Source organism: Lynx canadensis, chromosome B3 (assembly GCF_007474595.2).
Source record: "Lynx canadensis isolate LIC74 chromosome B3, mLynCan4.pri.v2, whole genome shotgun sequence".
In the NCBI taxonomy this organism is placed as follows: Eukaryota; Metazoa; Chordata; class Mammalia; order Carnivora; family Felidae; genus Lynx; species Lynx canadensis.
In genome coordinates this window covers 86,124,411-86,142,683 of record NC_044308.2, presented here as the reverse complement: position 1 = coordinate 86,142,683, position 18,273 = coordinate 86,124,411, and the positions used below count along the sequence as shown (strand labels likewise).

The window sequence follows — 18,273 nt, the reverse complement described above, 5'->3', positions numbered from 1 at the left end:
AGAAATCCATTTACAATTGCATCAAAAAGAATAAAATATTTGGGAATATTTAACCAAGGAGGTGAAAGACCTGTACACTAAAAATTATAAGACATTAATTAAATAAGTTGAAGAAGACACAAGTAATTGGGAAAATATTCCATGCTTATGGACTGGAAGAATTAATATTGTTAAAATGTTCATACTACCCAAGGCAATCTGCAGGTTCACTGCAATTCCTGTCAAAATCCCAATGGTCTTTTTCACAGAACTAGAGCAAAGGATATTAAAATTAGTATGGAACCACAAAAGACACTGAATAGCCAAAGCAATCTTGAGAAAGAACAAAGTCTGAATATCACACTTTATATTACTACAAAGCTATGTTAATTAAAACACTGTAGTATTGGCATAAAACCAGACATACAGAAATATGGAACAGAATAGAGAGTTCAAAAATAAACCCCCACACATAGGGTCATTGGATTACAGCAAAGGAGCTAAGAATATACAATGGGAACAGGATAGTCTCTTCAATAAACGGTGTTGGGAAAACTGGACAGCAACATGCAAAACAATGAAACTAGACCGCTATCTTACACTATACACAAAAATTAACTCAAAATGGATTAAAGACTTGAATGTAAGGTCTTGAAAACATAAAACTCTGGAAGACATAGGCGTTAAGCTCCTTGATGTTGGTCTTGGCATTGAATTTTTAGATTCAACTCAAAAACAAGGGTAACAAAGCAAAAATAAATAGTGGGACTACATAAAACTAAAAACTTACAAGTCTGCATGGCAAAGGAAACTATCAACGAAATGAAAAGGCAACAGGGACACCTGGCTGGCTCAGTTGGTAGAGCATGTGACTCTTGATCTTGGGGATGTGAGTTTGAGCCCCACGTTGGGTAATGTGATTACTTAAACATAAATTCTTTAAAAAAAAAAAAAGGAAAAAGCAACCTAATAAATAGATTTTGCAAATGATATATCTGAAAAGGGGTAATGTACAAAGTATATAAAGAACTTTACAACTCAGTACCAAAACCCCCAAATAATCCAATTAAAAAATGAACAAAAGACCTGAATAGACATTTTTCCAAAGAAGACATACAGATGGCAAACACATGAAAAAATGCTCATCATCACTAATCATCAGGGAAATGCAAATCAAAACTACATTTAGATATCACCTTACACCTGCTAGAATGACTAGGATCAAAAGGACAAGAAATAACAAGCATTGAGGAGGATGTGGAAAAAGAGAACCCTCATACAAATGTCAGTGGGAATGTAAATTGGTTCTTCAACTATGGGAAATAGTATGGAGGTTTCTCAAAAAATTAAGAATAGAACTACTTATAATCCAGCACTTGTACATCTGAGTATCTATCCAAAGAAAATGAGGACACTAATTCAAAAAGATATATGCACCCCATGTTTATTGTAGTTTTATTTACAAGATATGGAAACAACCTAACTGTTCATGGATGAATGGATAAAGAATTTGTGATATATATGTATCTGTGTGTGTGTGTGTGTGTGTGTGTGTGTGTGTGTGTGGAGAGAGAGAGAGAGAGAGAGAGGAATGAATAGTAATAATAAATAAATAGTAATGAGTAATAGTGAGTAGTGAGTAATACATATATATATAATAGAATACTACTTAGCCATAAAAAAGAAGGAAATCTTGCTATTTGCAACAATGTGGATGGACATTGAGGGTATTATGCTAAGTGAAATAAGTCAGATAAGTCAGAGAAAGACAATACCACATGATTTCACTTATATGTGGAATCTAAAAAAAACACACACAAATGAGCAAACAAAACTCATAGATACAGAGAACAGATTGGCAGTTATCAGAGGGAAAGGGGGTTGGGGGTAAGCCAAAATGGTTAATGTGAGTTGTATGGTGATGGGTGGTAATTAGACTTATTGTGGTGATTGCTTTGTAGTCTATACATAAATTGGATTATGTGGTATACCTGAAACTAATAAAATGTTATATTCCAACTTTACCTCACTAGTAATAAAAAAAATCAATGGCAGAGGAAGTTCCTTTCTACTGATGTGGTTTCAGTAGCTGAGATTATGTGAGCTTTGGGCATCACATCCTCCATTCCAATGGCTGGACACCTCCCCTCTTAACCTCCTTTGTCAGGTTTTTGTAGGGTCAGAGCAGCATCAAGACTAACCTGTAAATTTTTTTTTTTAATTTTTTTTTCCAACGTTTATTTATTTTTGGGACAGAGAGAGACAGAGCATGAACGGGGGAGGGGCAGAGAGAGAGGGAGACACAGAATCGGAAACAGGCTCCAGGCTCTGAGCCATCAGCCCAGAGCCCGACGCGGGGCTCGAACTCCCAGACCGTGAGATCATGACCTGGCTGAAGTCGGACGCTTAACCGACTGCGCCACCCAGGCGCCCCTAACCTGTAAATTTTTAAAACAAATCTGGATGAAGAAAGTTAAGGCAAATACCAAGAATTTGGTTCAGCAACTTAGCAGAATTAACTCTTGTTTTGGAGCAAAGAATGCATGCAGTGATACTTGGAACAATGAGAAAGGTGCCTGGCCAACCAGATCCATGGTATCTTCCAACAATCAGTTTTAGGCTGTCTGAAACTCTGGACAGTCCTTTTAGCCTGATGGTTTACCTGAGGGTGGTTCGTGACAAATTAAAATAATCAGAAGTAAATGCAGAATCTTTGAGTTGGTAAAGGTTTTATTTTATTTTTAAGATGGCAAAAGTTTTAAATTGAATTTGGAATATTTTTAAATGTGCCTCTCATATTTCTTTTGTTGAAAAGATGAGTGATTATATATATGAATTAACTGTCAATAATTTATTCCCTTAAAGCATGCCAGTAAAATCAAGATAGAAGAACTTTTTTTTTTTTTAACTGAGAAGGAGATTTCTTGGGCAAGTTCTGCTGAGTGGCCTTAAGTTCTGGCTTTTAATGCCAAAATAGGTTCCAGGCCATCAGAGGTAGATTTTAGCCAAGGTTTTTGCATGAGTAGTTTCTGGCAGTAGTGCATGTAGTCTGGCCAAGGTAACGTAATGGCCAGTTCTTTGAATAATAATGTGTCATCTCATAAGAGAGTCCCTCTACAACAGATAATTCATACTGTCAATTTGGCAACCAACCTCATTATTTCTCAGTAAGTTTTTCTTTGTCTCTATTAATCTATCTTCCTAATCTCCAAATCACTCTCTGGTGTCTTCACATGGGGAAGTGATAAAGTTACTTGGGCTTAGTTGCCACTGTAGAAAAAAAATATGTTAAAAAATTGATTGGTTTCAGGATTGTGCCTTTTCTTTGTTTCAGGAGATTGTAAGGGCTCCAATTTGGGTAGGGTGAATAGTAACCTTAACAAGTATTACTGGAAGAAATGGCAAATTAAAAAGTACTTAATTCAGAGTTCCCTTTCATGAGTAATACTATATTCATTATTTTCTGGGATTCTAAATCTCCATCACTTGTAAGATATGACACCAATTTAGCATAGCCCATTTTAAAAGGCGGACGACCATGAAATATATATATCCTTTGTAAAATAATCCCAATTTTAGAAACATTAAAATGTGGCAGAAAGTAGGAAGTAGCAGAATTAAGGAAATAATTTTATCTGGGGTTTGTCTGAGATTCTGGAGCAGTGTTTTAGGAAATTAAGGTTGATAAACTTGAAGAATATGGAATTTTGCAGGCCTTCTTGGTTTTCCCAGCTAGTAAAACAAATCGTTGAATAGCTGTGCTAGAGGTTCCCTTCTTATCAGTCCTAGTTTTGCATGATTTTAGTAAACCTTTCACAGGGACCTTATTTTAGCAAGTTGTTTAATAAATACATGAATCTGTATGCTGTTATACACATACAAAATATTTTAAGACTGGGGTATATTAGTTGGAGGTAAAGAGAAAAATAGGGCTATTATACTTCAAGATAAAATGCTGAAATGAGATTTTTATTGAACACTAAAAAATACTATAAAAAGTTTATGGGGTGCCTGGGTGGCTCAGTAAGTTAAGCATCTAAATCTTGATTTTGGCTGAGGCTTTGATCCCAGGGTCGTGGGATCGAGCCCCACTTTGGAGCCTGCATGGATTCTCTCTCTCCCTCCACCTCTCATGTGCCCTCGCTCTCTCTCTTTCTCAAAATAAACTTTAAAGAAACACTATAAAGAGTTTCAAAAAGGAGGCCAAAGACTGCTCTTTATCATGAATGAGACGACAATGGAAAAAGTCCACACTTCCCAAATGTGGTACTATGCATTTTTCAGATGTTTGAATATAATTATGTTTGTTTGACATTGTATTTCATGTGATGGTGTTTATTATTTTTTTAATTAAATATCTTTAGAATAGTTGGTGGTCTGAAGCCAAGAAGGCAATAAAGCTATCATTGCCTAGCAAATTTTTTTAGAAAACTGCATTGTGATTTACTCAACAAGTGGATAATTGGCTTGGTTTTTTTTTTTTTAAAGAGAAAATATTCTAGGGATACAATGATCATATGCTTTGTTTTATATAGTAAGTTACATTCGATCTGTGTTTTATGCTATAGTTCTTTTCATTTTGTGTGTAATGTGCTTTAATTCCACATGCAGTGATTTTGTATGTATAGCTTTAAAAAACCTTAACTTTGAGTTACATCATATGTATATATATGTATGCATGAAAAGTATACAATATATTGATTCATAAGGGAATGTAAACTGCAAAATATACATAAAACAAATCTAATCCATAAGTGCGGTATTTAAAAACTAAAATGTATGATAACTAGGTAAGTGAACTCAATTCTTAACAGATGCAGTATTATGTTTCATAGCTTGTAACAAACCTTGTTTTTTTAAACTTTTGTGTATCATTATACTATCCAATCATGGCTATTTAATAAAGCATAATGAATGGATATTGACATAGTTCTTAGAGAATAAATAAGAGAAACCAAACAAGATACCACATTGGCTACAGATGGGAACTAAGAACCAAAAGCAAGAAGTTAATTTTGAAGAGCTGGCTGAGCTTCCTGTGGAAGTCAGTCAAATGAGATTGAACCTGAAGACTTGCTTCTCTGACCTTTGCTGCTTCCAGAAATCATGGTGTGTGTGTGTGTGTGTGTGTGTGTGTGTGTGTGTGTGTGTGTGTGTGTGTGTGTGTTTGTGTGTGTGTGTGTACATGTACACAGGAGGTGCAGATATATGGACAGCTACTTAGATGGAATAATTTGGAAGGTAACATTCTGGACAGCAGTATATACCTTAGTGGATTTAGTGATTATGGAAAATATGTGTCACCTGGAGCTCTGCCTCCCATTGAATGATTGAGACCCAGGGCAGGACTTCTAAGAGTTGGGTATGGATCATAATGAGGTCTCTGGCTTTGCCCCTGTTCTTATTCCTCTTTCTGGAAGGAGGGCATAAAAGGTGTTTTAAAATTAGGAAGCAATATGGTGTAATACTGAGGAGATTGGACCTTGGAATCAAGATTTGAATCCTGGCTCTGCCCACGCCAGTTTCTCCACAGCAGGTGCCTCTAATGAGCTATTTAGTGGGCTCTAAAGGGTGGGAGGGAGGACATGACCTCCTAGGGACTCTGCAGCTGGTCTGTCTTCTGGAAGAGCCTCCAGCAGGCTAATGGCTGCTCATGCCAGAGGCAAGAGGTGGTCAGAGAACGGCTGAAACAATTCTGGATTTTGTTTTTCTCAAAGGTGTTTACCTGATCATTAGCCGTTTAGTGGCACAGAAAATGTTCAATCCATCCATCTTCCTGTCTAGTGGCTTTTTCAGTTACTCTGTGAATTACACATTTTCACTGACTTAACACATAACATTGGCCCAGGTGTCCTCAAATGCAGCACCAAAATGAAATATATGTGTTGACTCTGCAGCCATTTTCATTTCTGTCTGAGACAGGTTTCAGGTCAGTAGATAAAACACTCCTGACATCTTTAATACCCTTTATAGGGCCTCTTATAAATAATAGTTGTCAGTTGATAGTTTTTTCCCCAAACATTGATGACATTTCAAAATAGAATTTGGTGGGTGGTTGCAGGTTGTTTCTGGAAAATAAAGACAAGCTATTTACTTGTTTTAGCATCAAATGCCTCTTTCATTATTTTGCCATTTTAAAAATGTTGTCTTAATGCCCCACAGAACACCTGGCACCAATGAGCTAATCATAGTCAAAGAAAACATTGATTCTAGGAGTGGTTTGCAACAATACTCTTTACTGCCATGCTTACAGAAGGAAAGACTTTTTAAATTTTTTTTCAACGTTTTTTTATTTATTTTTGGGACAGAGAGAGACAGAGCATGAACGGGGGAGGGGCAGAGAGAGAGGGAGACACAGAATCGGAAACAGGCTTCAGGCTCTGAGCCATCAGCCCAGAGCCTGACGCGGGGCTCGAACTCACGGACCGCGAGATCGTGACCTGGCTGAAGTCGGACGCTTAACCGACTGCGCCACCCAGGTGCCCCAGAAGGAAAGACTTTTAACGCTTAAATTGGGTGGATTCTCAGAGTGGTTGGCCTTGTGTGGAGGGACACACAAAGCTAAGAAACACGTGGCCTGGGTGTTAGGACAGCGAGGAGAACTACAACATTTGAAGGGAGTGTTTTATTAAAATTATACACTAAGTTGGGGCACCCGAGTGGCTCAGTCAGTTGGACATCCGACTCTTGATTTTGGCTCAGGTTGTGATCCCAGGATCGTGGGATCATGCACCATGATCCCCTCTGCAATGAAAGTGGCGCCTGCTTAAATTTTTCTCTCTCTCTCCCTCTGGTCCTCTCCTCCACTCATGCTCTCTCTCTCTCTCTAAAAAAAATTAAATTAAAATTTAAAAATTAAAAATATATATACACTAAGTACATATTTTAATTGTACAGTTTGAAGAATTTCTACCAACTACATATGCCTACCTGACTAGTGCTCAGAGCAAGAAACAGGCATTACAAGAACCCCAGAAATCCCTCTTGTAACTCCATCTATTTATTAAACCTCCTAGGAAACCACTCTCCTAACTTGGAACATCACAGATTAGTTTTTCTGTTTTTGAACTTTTAGATGCAGTCACAGAGTATGTGCACTTTTGAATCTGGCTTCTTTGCTCAACACTGTTTCTGTGAAATTCACCCATTTTGTGCAGTTGTGATTTGTTCATTGTAACTGCTGTCTAGTGTTGAGTGACGATACTACCATTTATGTTGAGTATTTGGTAACTCCCAGTTTTTACTAATTACAAATGTTACTGCTACAAATATTCGTATAAATGTCTCTTGGTGAACATATGCACATTTCCATCAGGTATATAATGATGAGAGGGAATTACTAAGAATAAAAATGTTCCACTTTAGTAGATACTGCCAGTTTTTCATCATATCTGTTACCTTTTAAAAATGCAAGTAATCACTGAAGCTCTGTTGCTACACCATGGTTTCTGAACTATAGACTTAATGGAAAGACTGCACAGGATCATGGACCAGCCCTTATCTCTAATAAGGACACACAGTTGTATATAACCATATGCTATATTTCCTAACACTGTTATATGCAGTTTTCAGTTATTTTACCTGAGTGCTATTGCATTTTTACTAACTGCTCTTAGTTGTTTTTTTTTTCCTTGCTTTTTAATCATCTTTGGAGCCTCAGCACCAGTCGTTGTGCTGTAGATATTCCTATCAATCCCATTTTACAGTTGAAGTACAGAGAAGTAATTCGCTCAGAGGTATATAATAGGAAGTAGACCTGGGCTTAATCCTGAAGACCCGCCTTCTATGCAGAGAAAGCTCATAGGATTGGTAGAGCCCTTAATAATTCCACAGAAGACAAAGCATTTGGGAAGTTTACATTAAAATATCTTAGATGAATTTTCTACGTTGAAACATTTATGAATGCCAAATTCGTACCGACCTCATAGTGAGCATAGTAGAGAGACATGGTTAAGAATAAAGGTCTTAGAACTGAAATGTCTGCTTTTAAATCCACAACATCCATCCAGAGAATCTAGTTCTCTGCAGAAAGCACATCAGACGCTGTACTTTCCTTATGAGGGTTTTTTTGATGGCGTCTTACACTGAGCTTATTTCTTCTGTGTCCTTCTGCTTGGTTGGGAATTCACTGAGGAGCCAATGCCATGTCATTTATAATCCCTTATGGCATCTAGTACAAAGCCTTGATGATAAATATCAAAAGTATTTAAGGAATAATGAAATACTTATATTTTATGTCATTTACTGTTTATACCACATCTATTTTCCAAAGAACCAGAAACAACTTGCAAGGAAAAAAATGTAAAATATGGTATTTACATGTTTTGGGGCAATTGACATAAACAGATCACAACATTTAGGCAATGACTTTGAGTAAAATTTTTTGCAGTTTAATGCAAACTGGAAAAAACTTTGAGTAAAATTATCTCTATTTTCTGAGAAAAAATAAATGCATATCTTGGGTTTGTTTATTTATTTATATGTCTGCCTTCTCCTCTAGACAGTGCAGCTCTTTGTGAGTAGGGAATGAGTCCTACTCAAATTTGTATCCCTGGAGGCAATTGCATGCTTAACATGTGAGCACATGAATGAATGAATGAAAGAACCAAAGGAAAAAAAAGAGGAAGGAAGGAAGAGAGAATACCTTTCTGGGAGTTATCATGAAAACAACTCTTAGAATGACTTGTACATATGTGCCATAGCAAGGTAAGCAGAATATAGATCACAAAAGTGCAGACCAGAGTTGACCTACTTGGGTTGGAATCCTGACTTCTTACTTGCTAGATGTAGGCCTTTGAGCAAATTGCTTAATTTCTCTGGGTATCAATCTCTTCATCTAAATAAATTAATAATACCTACTGCCTCTTAAGGATTATGTGAAATAATACATTTAAAGGGTTGACATTTAATAAGCATTTGACAAATATTAGTAATTCATTCATTTAGCACTTTTTTTTTTTTGAGAGGGGGTGGTGGGGCGGGGAGAGACTGAAAATCTTAAGTGGACTCCATCCCACAACCCTGGGATCATGACTTGAGCTGAAATTGAGTCAGACACTCAACCGACTGAGCCACCCAGGCATCCCAGTGCCTTTTTTTTTTTAATTCAGGGGCTACAACATGACAGGCACTATTCTAAAGTTGCTAAATGCTAGAGCTACAGAATTTAGCAAAACAAAGTCCCTAGTATTATGGATCTTGTGTTCTAGTGGAGTATAGAGACAAAAAACAAATAGCCATATAAAGTGGTAAGTGCTATGAAAAAATAAAGTAAAAAGATGGGAGGAATCATGGTGATGAGGCTGCTCCTTTACATAGCATGGTCAAAGAAAGTCTCTCAGGTTAGGTACCTCTGAAAGAGACTGGAAGGAAGATGGGTGTGGAGTATGGATGTCCAGGAGAAGAGAGCCCTGGGGGGAGAAGCAGTGAGTGTAAAGGCCCTGCAGCATGGAATATTTTGGATGTAATCGTGGACAGCAAGGAGACCAGCGCGAGAGAGGGACAGAGGGAAGTTGAGAGGCTGGAGCCAGAGTGGAATCTAGATCATGGCCTTGTGAGCACTTCCATGGGAAGCCATTGGAGGATTTGGGGTAGGGGTGTAATGGAACCTGATCTGTCATTATAAAGGATCATTCTGGCTGCTATGTGAAGAAGAAATGGTAGCAGGGTGTGAGATGTAACAGGGAGAACAATTAGGAGGCTATTGAAATAGGCCAGATAAGAGTTGGTGGCTTCAACTAGGATAGTATCAGTGGAGATGGGAAGAAGAGATCAAAATTGGTATACATACAAAAGTAGACTTGATTCGGTTTACTATTCAACTGGATGAAGCTGAGAGAGAAAGAGGTGTGAGGGTAAACTCCAAGATTTTTAGCCCAAGGAACTATGTCAACCGGAATTGTCGTTAAGATGGAAAAGATGAAGAAGATTTGCTCTGGGTGGTGAGGGTGGGTAGAAAGTTATCAAAGATTCTGACTTGAATATAAGGTTCTTTTATTCGTTCACAGTTTATTGATCGCCTACTGTGTAGCAAACACTGTTCTAGACTCTTGGGATAAATCAGTGGAGAAGAATGACAAAAATCTCTGCCCTTTAGAAGTTTAAATGGGGGAGGACAATGAATAAATAATACATAAGTATTATAAATACATAAGTAAACTGGATGTTACTGCCTCACTCCCCCTGTGAGCTCAATAATCTGCTTCTAAGGAACACAGCCTTTTCAGTTGTCTCAGATAATATAGTTTGCATCTTTTTTCTCAGCCCCATTCAGATGAAATAAATAGACTCTTTGTCATACAGTTCACACCAACTATCTCTAGACGGTATTTATATCTGAATTCTCCATAATAAAATACACATGTGCATACTAACTCAGACTTAGTGTTGCCTAGATATTTACAGAGGTATGGTGGTCTAGTTTAGGGGCACCAGCTCCTCTGTGCTTAAGTTGTTTCAAGTGGATAATTTATTCCAGAATCATCTTGTCGTAATTTTTCTACCTCATATTTGTATTTCTCTACCCAAACTCAAAATCTGTCTAGGTTCTTGCTCACCTCAGTACACATTGTTTCAGTATTTTCCAGTGTATTCCATATTACTCTAGGTCCAAGAGACCGTGAAGAAAGTGTTCTGTGATCAAAGAAGAAAAGCTACATGTATACACCCAACTTGGAAATTTACATTGTACGTGGCCATTTTTAAGGTTCTGAGAAGTCTCACAGTAAAAAACATGTTTAAAGCTGTTCTCTCAGTATGTCCAAGACCTGCTTTACCATAAAATAGAAATTTGCCAACATTCTATGGAACTAGTGTTTCAGAACTCATACTCAGTGTAAATGCTGGGTGAACCAACAGCATCTTAGGCAAGAAATCCAGATAAATGTGGTCCAGTGTCAAAGATGGTTTTGTTTGAGTGAACTTAGGCAAGGTAGTGAATCTCTCTGTTCCTCTCTGTTTCTCATTTGTAAAATAGAGATCATAACAGGGTCCCTGAAGGTTGCTTTAGGCTTCACTCAGTGTTTCTAGATGTGTAAAACATGAATAAAAGCACTTTATACAAGTTTAAATAATATAGTTTTAAATCTTACTTTGTATCTTTAATCAAGCATTTAATTTCCACCTCATGCATATTCTAAAGTGATATCTATTCTTGATACATATGGTAATTTATTGCCAAGTTAAGTTTCCTCTCACCAATGGTTTAATTTATACTTGTTACCATAGTTCAGTGTAAATGATTTCCTCCAAATGGAAGCCCCCCTCCATTTGGCCTCCCCCCCTCTCTTCCCTCTTATTCTTTTGGCAGCTCATGGAGAAAGTCTGCCTCTCCTCTGGTACGTAGCTCTGCAAGGGCACGATCATGTCTTCAGTGCCTGGCACGTAGCAGAGGTTCAGTTAATATTGAGCTGAGTCCTAAATTGTTCAATTTCTAAGAATTACATCATCCTGTTTTCAATTTTGGTACCCACAAAATTGGGGAAGGAGCACTCATTCCTTCATCTTGAGTGTGTTTATCATCAGGGTTCCCACAACATAATCCTTCACTGACTTTGCTTTGGTTCTAGTTCTGAGAACAAATTGTCCTGTGGTTCAGGGCACCGACTACTTTCCTACTGGGATTTGGGCTGTTTCTTCCCTCTCATTCCTTCCTTGTCCCATAGCGAAGTCAATCACTAATCAGTAGAAGTAGGAACGACTCCAAGGTTTCCTTCTTTCTCCTTTCTTTTGAGTTAATTGCTCTTCATTTTGAACATCTTTATTTTACTTCATTTTGTATACTCCGTCTCTACTTGTGACCACATTTCTGTTTGAAGACACTTTGAGGAGACATACCCCATGGCCTTGTCCCTTCACCTGTAGGTCTTAAGAAAATTCTAACTGTCTGACTGACTGATTTCTGAGACCACCCACCCTCTTCATCCTACTGTTTTCCCCTTTATTCCTTCAACTAATAGTTTGGGTTTCATTGCTTATAAGTAAGTTCTCTATAACACCTTTTACTCGTATAGGCAGCAACCTATGGGAACTTGAGAGGAAACCTTCAAACAGTATAAAGGAAAACAAAGATGTATCATAGCCAAATGTGACTAATAAACAACTTCTATTTGCTACTCACAACAATGTGTTATTATCTCTGTTTTGCAGATGAAGACAGAGTCACAAACAGTTTAGGTAATTTACCCAAGCTAGAAAGTAGAGAATCCAGGCTTTGAAACCTGAACATCTGGCTCCAGAGGTGCCTTTTCAAACACTGTATATAGTATTACCAAATGCAGTAGGAAACCTTTAATATCTGATGCTGAGCATCTGTGAGGATCTGATCAAGGCTGGTTAGCAGAACTTCAATACTATGATCAAGTGAAGCATGGAGAACTAAGGTGATGAAGATTTGGTGGGCCAGGAGATGGCAGTTAGCTGAGCAAGAATTCGAGATACAAAGATTTCTGGTGTTAATGAAGACATTAACCAAGAGAAGACACAGGGGTGAGATAGACTGTGAGGGCAGGAAGAGTGGAAGCCAGCTAGGGTAATGACAGAGTAGTTGGAGAGGTAGTGTGTAGAATGGTTAAGAACTTTAGAGACCTGGGTTTGAAACAAATGTCTGCTAATTTTACCTGACTTTGTATGTGCCTACAGTAACACTCAAAATGCAGTAGTCGGCTGTTCCAACATCTTAATAGCTTGTTGACTCTATAGCATATACTGCTTTTTTAAAAGATTTTTCCAAGTATTTAGAGTCTCTATACAGTTTTCTGATAAACTCAGCAAGTTTAGAATAGGATCATCAGATAATAAAGCATCTTAGTTCCCAATAAGGAGAAAAGAACTTTAGCACAATTTGCAATGGCTGGCATGGACCCTACAAAAAAATTAAGTGTTTCTGTAAATATTCCTATTGCAGACAATTGTAAATAGTCTAAAATCTGATACTTTAAGATTTAATGCAATAAGTGGGAATTTTTAAATAAACTGTATATATGGTTCTGGTTTACATTTGGCCTGAGAGGGTTTTGTTTTGTGTTTGTTTGTTTTTTTCTCAAAGAGCCCTAAGAGTCCTCGCCATATCTAGACCTCTGTGATAATAAATTACTTGGATAAAGAGGAAAACCAGAAGCAGGTTTCAAAATTTACACTGGACTTACGATGTAGGAGCCATCATTTCACCCCTACTTGTTTTGAATTATAAAAATGAAATGGACTTAAAGGAAAACTTGTTATATAATATCAAAATTGGATTAAGAGCAGGAACACTTAGATGGTTACCTAGGATGCCAAAACTTTACACCCAAGGTCACCTCTATGGATGAGTTGCTTGGGTGGGACCACAAGAGGTATACCACAATAGTATTAGGACTTCCAATGACAGTGGGTCCTGTTACCTGTAGGTCTTCTGCTGTACAAATGGGGATTTGGTGGTCCTTCTCCCCTAGTGCTTCATTTACATCAGTGTGAGGCAAATATTTAAACAACATCAGTGTGGGGGTGCATAGCTGGCCCAGTGAGTAGAGCATGCAACTCTTGATCTTGAGGTTGTGAGTTCAAGCCCCACATTGGGTGTAGAGCTTACTTAATTAAAAAAGAAAAAAAGACTAAACAACATCAGTTTGAAGGGACCAAATTATTAATGTAGGGATTTGGGAAATCCAATGTTTTGGTCAGACCTGTGTACCACCTAAGGGAATATATTAAATGGATAAATGTTAATCTATTAATTTGATATTGAAAAAATCCAAAATCTAACCACTTGGCTCTTTATGATGATCTAGGAGAGGCTCAGACAAGGAGATAGGATGAATAGTCAAGAGACTTAGGTTCCAGTCCAGAGCTTATCCCTAAAGAACTCTGGGGACTTGGGCTGGTCATGTGAATATTCTATCAACTGCATTTTTCATTTCAGTTTCTTTATCTTACCTATAATGCCTTAACAAATCCTAATGACAGGAACACCAAGCAAATGTGTTGTTTCGGAAAATCATGAAAAGACAGACACTGAGGAAGAATATATGATAATGTCATAAAAACTCACAGCCTTGACTAAAGCAGATGTTTTTCATGAGACCAAAGCATTTTATTGTTGAAAGGGATCTCAGAGAATATGCAGGGTCCAGCGTGCTTAGTACACTGAGGCCTAGAGAGGTTGCTAAAGGCCACAGAGCTCTGCCCTTATATTTAAAATTGCCAAATGTTTGGAAAACACCTTCTCAAAAAAACAAAAAACAAAAAACACCTAGAATTTCAAATGGGAGAAGAAGGAGGGAATTTTAGTCCTTTCCCTGAAGTAGCCCTTTAGTTGTTTCCATCCCCCTTTTTTTCACTATGAAATGACGAAATGCATTTATGAGTTCTGTTGCCTAAATTTTGCATTGGTGTTTATTTCAAATGAAACTTCAAAAATCTCAACTATAATTCTTACTACATTTTTTTCTCCAATGAATTTGGCTCAAAAAACTACCCTACTTCTTAAATTTTTTTTCTTTATTTTTGAGAGGCAGAGAGACAGAACACAAGTGGGGGAGGGGCAGAGAGAGAGGGAGACACAGAATCTGAAGCAGGCTCCAGGCTCTGAGCTGTCAGCATAGAGCCCGATGCGGGGCCCGAACCCACGAACTGTGAGATCATGACCTGAGCCGAAGTCGGACGCTCAACCGACTGAGCCACCCATGTGCCCCCAAACCACCCTACTTCTTAAACATAATGTATTATTATAGAAAAAGGAAACTTCAAAACTGAATAGAAAACTAACTTGAGTCAATAAACTTAAGTTTAAAACCATATCAAAGGCTAGGGAGGTCAAGGTGAAACTGACTCCCACTCCTTGATCACAGCCAAGTTTGATGCCCAAAGGAGTTAATTTTAGGGGAAAAGCAGCAGAATGTTCTCTTAGTGTCCTCCCAACATATACCAAGCTAGGATTAGATATGCAAGGAATATACCAGAAGATACCAGTGCCAGCCTCAAGGGGGAGTCACCTGAGGAATGGCACAGGACCCTGCATTTAAAATGCTTTGTTGGAACTGCGGACTGAGCCCCTGACCTATCACGGCACCCAAACCCCAAAGAGCCAAAGTAATATTGAAAAGAAAAACAAAGTGGGAGGCATCACAATCCCAGAGTTTAGCCTCTACTACAAAGCTGTAATCATCAAGACAGTATGGTATTGGCACAAAAATAGACGCATAGACCAATGGAATAGAATGGAGACTCCAGAACTATACCCACAAAAGTATGGCCAACTAATCTTTGACAAAGCAGGAAAGAATATTCAATGGAAAAAAGACAGTCTGTAACAAATGGTCCTGGGAGAACTGGACAGCAATATGCAGAAGAATGAAACTAGGCCACTTTCTTACACCATTCACAAAAATAAACACAAAAATGGATGAAGGACCTGAATGTGAGACAGGAAACCATTAAAACCCTAGAGGAGAAACCAGGAAAACACCTCTCTGACCTCAGCCACAGCAATTTCTTACTTGACACATTTCCAAAGGCAAGGGAATTAAAAGCAAAAATGAACTATTGGGACCTCATGAAGATAAAAAGCTTCTGCACTGCAAAGGAAACAATCAACAAAACTAAAAGGCAACCAACAGAATGGGAAAAGATATTTGCAAATGACATCGGATAAAGGGCTAGTATCCAAAATCTATAAAGAACTCACCAAACTCCACACCCGAAAAACAAATAATCCAGTGAAGAAATGGGCAGAAGACATGAATAGACACTTCTCTAAAGAAGAATCCAGATGGCCAACAGGCACATGAAAAGATGCTCAGTGTCACTCCATCAAACCCACACTGAGATACCACCTCATGCCGGTCAGAGTGGCTAAAATGAACAAATCAGGAGACTATAGATGCTGGCGAGGATGTGGAGAAACAGGAATCCTCTTGCACTGTTGGTGGGAATGCAAATTGGTGCAGCCACTCTGGAAAACAGTGTGGAGGTTCTTCAAAAAATTAAAAATAAGTCTACCCTATGACCCAGCAATAGCACTGCTAGGAATTTACCCAAGGGATACAGGAGTGCTGATGCATAGGGGCACTTGTACCCCAATGTTTATAGCAGCACTTTCAACAAGAGCCAAATTATGGAAAGAGCCTAAATGTCCATTAACTGACGAATGGATAAAGAAGATGTGGTTTATATACACAATGGAATACTAGTTGGCAATGAGAAAGAATGAAATCTGGCCATTTGTAGCAACGTGGATGGAACTGGAGAGTGTTATGCTAAGTGAAATAAGTCAGGCAGGGAAAGACACATATTTTTTCACTCATATGTGGATCCTGAGAAACTCAAGACCAGGGGGAGGGGAAGGGGGAAAAAAAGTTACAGAGAGGGAAGGAGGAAAACCATAAGAGACTCTTAAATACTGAGAATAAACTGAGGGTTGATGGGGGTGGGAGGGAGGGGAAAGTGGGTGATGGGCATTGAGGAGGGCACCTGTTGGGATGAGCACTGGATGTTGTATGGAAACCAATTCGACAATAATTTATATATAAATAAATAAATTTAAAATAAATAAATAAAATAAAATAAATAAATTTATATATAAAATAAATAAATAAAATGCTTAGTTGGGGTAATTAATGCTCTGCTATCTCAGGCTTAAAATTCTTAATGATTTTTGAACAGAGGGCTCCACGTTTTTATTTTGTACTCGAATTATATAGCTGGTCCTAGAAAATGCCTGTGATAGAAAATGGGGGAGGAGCCAGGAGAGGTAGAATAGCTGTGTCGGATCCATATACAAGTCTAACCCTGAGTGAAAGAGAGAGGAGGGGAAGGTGGGATGCAAGTGTCCTATACTGCAGTGCAATTGAAGGGATGCTCAGCAAGGCCATCACAGGATGCAGTCCTTACCAAACTGGTAAAGTCAGAGGAGCTCTGCATCTGCCCAGAACCTGGCTGCCTCTGCATTGCTGCTGGCTCAGTCATTGGCTGGGAGCAGCTATGGGAGGCATGCTCTCTGCACCAAGTGGAGTTTAGAGCAGCAACTGGGGCCCTAGGTCATTTATACTCCCTGTAGAGGTCAGCAAGATGCAATCTCATGACTCCACATAACATTCCCTGTACCTCTACCTCTGTCTGAGGACTCTGGAAATTCAAAATTAACACCAGTATCTGCACTATTTTCCTACTGCTGCCATAACAAATTACCACAAACTTGGTGGTTTAAAACAACACACATTTTTTTTCTTATAGACCTGTAGATCCGAAGTCCAACATGGGTCTCACTAGGCCAAACTCAAGGTGTGAGGAAGGCTGTCTTCCTTTCTGCTAGCTCTAGGGAAGAATGTGTTTCTTTGTCTTTTTCCAAAACTTCTGGGTGCCTCCTGCATTCCTTAACTCACGGCCTCATTCTTCCATCTTTAGAGGCAACAACGTTGCATCTCTCTGAGCTGTTATTCTGTAGCAGGACTTCCTCTGACCACAGGGGGGAAACTGATTTTAAGAATCCATGTGATTAGCTTGGGCCCACCTGGATGACCCAGGCTACTATCACCGTCCCAAGGTCTTACATTTAATTATGTCTGTAAAAGTATCTTTCGTCATGTAAAGAAATATATTCACAGACTTCAAGGGTTAGGATGAGACATCTTAGGGAGCTATTATTTGGCCTACCATTCTATTTTTCCCTTTAAACTAGTTTTTCTTGACAAATTTCTCTCTTTCCCTCTTTCTTCCTGCCTGCCTGCCTTCCTTCCTTCCTTCCTTCCTTCCTTCCTTCCTTCCTTCCTTCAAGGGGTGTTTTGATTTTGTGGCCAGTTAGGTAGTGAAAAGGGTGTCACTTTGTGGCCCCCTTTTCACAAAGGGGCCACTTTGTGAATGAATGACTGCAGCCCTCTGTTTCACCTCAAGCAAATAGTAGGGCTCTTAAAGGAAAAAATTACAAATCCATTAATTGCTCAAGTATATAGTGTGTTTATATACTTTCATTCTAAAGTAGTTCTCAGCCCTGGACTTATATTAGAATCACCTGGAGGGTGTTGTAAAGTCCTGATTCCCAAGCATACCACATACAAATTAAATTAGGATCTCTGGCCTTAAAAAGCTTCTAGGGGCACCTGGGTGGCTCAGTTGGATAAGTGTTTGGCTTTGGCCCAGGTTGTCATCTCGTGGTTCCTGAGTTCGAGCCCCATGTCAAGCTCTGTGCTGACAGCTCAGAGCCTGGATCCTGCTTCGGATTCTGTGTCTCCCTCTCTCTCTTTCTGCCCTTCTCCTGCTCATACTGTGTCTCTCTGTCTCCAAAACTATATAAACATTAAAAAAAATTTTTTTAAATAA

At 38.6% G+C, this 18,273-nt stretch overlaps 1 protein-coding gene across 2 annotated transcripts in view; it reads left to right on the top strand.

Moving 5' to 3' along the window:
• Nucleotides 1-18,273, top strand: part of SLC25A21 (solute carrier family 25 member 21) — a 444,650-nt gene that overhangs the window by 112,968 nt on the left and 313,409 nt on the right. The gene's annotated exons all lie outside the window — the stretch shown is intronic.